Source organism: Pteropus vampyrus, unplaced genomic scaffold (assembly GCF_000151845.1).
Source record: "Pteropus vampyrus isolate Shadow unplaced genomic scaffold, Pvam_2.0 Scaffold111, whole genome shotgun sequence".
Lineage (NCBI taxonomy): Eukaryota > Metazoa > Chordata > Mammalia > Chiroptera > Pteropodidae > Pteropus > Pteropus vampyrus.
Window position 1 is genome coordinate 2250478 of NW_011888892.1, and position 1398 is coordinate 2251875.

Here is a 1398-nt window from a genome sequence, read left to right on the forward strand (position 1 = left end):
GCACGTGTGGCTGTGGTGTCGTCACTGGGTGTCTGCAGGGTGACGATGTTTGCTTGCACTTGTGCCTTTCGAAGTTAGACACGAAACAAAATATTTATGTCCTGGAGCTGCACAAACATACACGGGTCTCCCCCTGCCCGCTCCTGCCCCCCGAGTTGTCCTCTGAGCCACTCCAGGACCTTGTGGACGTCCTTTCCCTCATGTGTTTTCAATTACGTCCTCCCCTCCCGACTCAGGCCTTCCGGGTGGTGTTGTCAAGCTGGTGCTCCCTCCTGGAGTGACACTCCTCCCGAAAGCCCAGGAGGCCCTGTGCAAAGTTTTCAGCTGCTGGCCTCACATCAAAGCGCAAAATACATATTTCAAGAGTCTGATGTCTCTCTGTTAGGGGCGTCTGGGGGAGGTTCAGTCTGTGCGGACAGACCTGTCTGAGACTGTGTTTGCACACACGTCGGTCCTGACGAGAGACCGGCTTGCTGGCCGCTTCGCCAAAGAGCAGTGGGTTGAATTTTGCCTTCTGAGCAGAAAGGGTTTTGATGCTGATCACGCAGATCAGAGACAAGGAGGAATTAACCGTAGCGAGGTCTACCGGTTGGGAGCTTAGACACAAATGTGGGGGAACTCAGTAGACACACCTAAAAGCCAGCAAGGTGAGCTAGCAGACCACGTGCATCGTGTGTCTCCAGGGACAAGCTCGTGAGCTCGGCCCCATGAGAAGGCCGGCTAGAGTGGCCTGCACGGGAGTCCAGAGTTCTCTGTACGGACGGCCCGGTTAAAAGGCAATGAGGGTGCCAACGCGCGTGGGAAGGACACGGAGAACAAGCACGCAGTCTCACCGGTGCTGGCAGCGCTCGGCTTTATTCCACACAGTTTACAGAGCGTCCGCCTAAAGGATTAGATTCGTGAGTCCTATTTAGCCCTCCTTCGATACTTCACTAGCGTTTTACCTTTCGTACAAACGCGTAACCCTTTAAACTGGCTGGACTTGATTGTTTAAATCTCTCTAAAAGTCAGAGCACGGTCACAGCTTTGCAAGGGCCCCCCGCCACGATCGGCGTGAACATTCACCTTAATCTCGTTTCTCCGTCTGCCGTAGATCTGATTCACGAGCCTCCTTTGTGGGAAGCGGCTCATCCCTCCTCGCTGACGAAGGCTTGACAGCATCATCTCATCTCACGTGGAGTCTCAGCCAGCTAAAGGGGCTGACTTTGGTCAACGAAACGTGAGTGGAAATGGCTGCCGCCCCTCTGAGCAGAAGTTCTAAGAATCCCCACGTCTCTCCTCCCTCTGGCACAAGACTGGCCGTGGCTCAGGCAGAGGCTGTTCCATCAGCCCAGGATCCGGACAGAAGACCCAAGGGTCACCCAATGGACATGTCCTGTGAGCAGGAAATAACCCTTT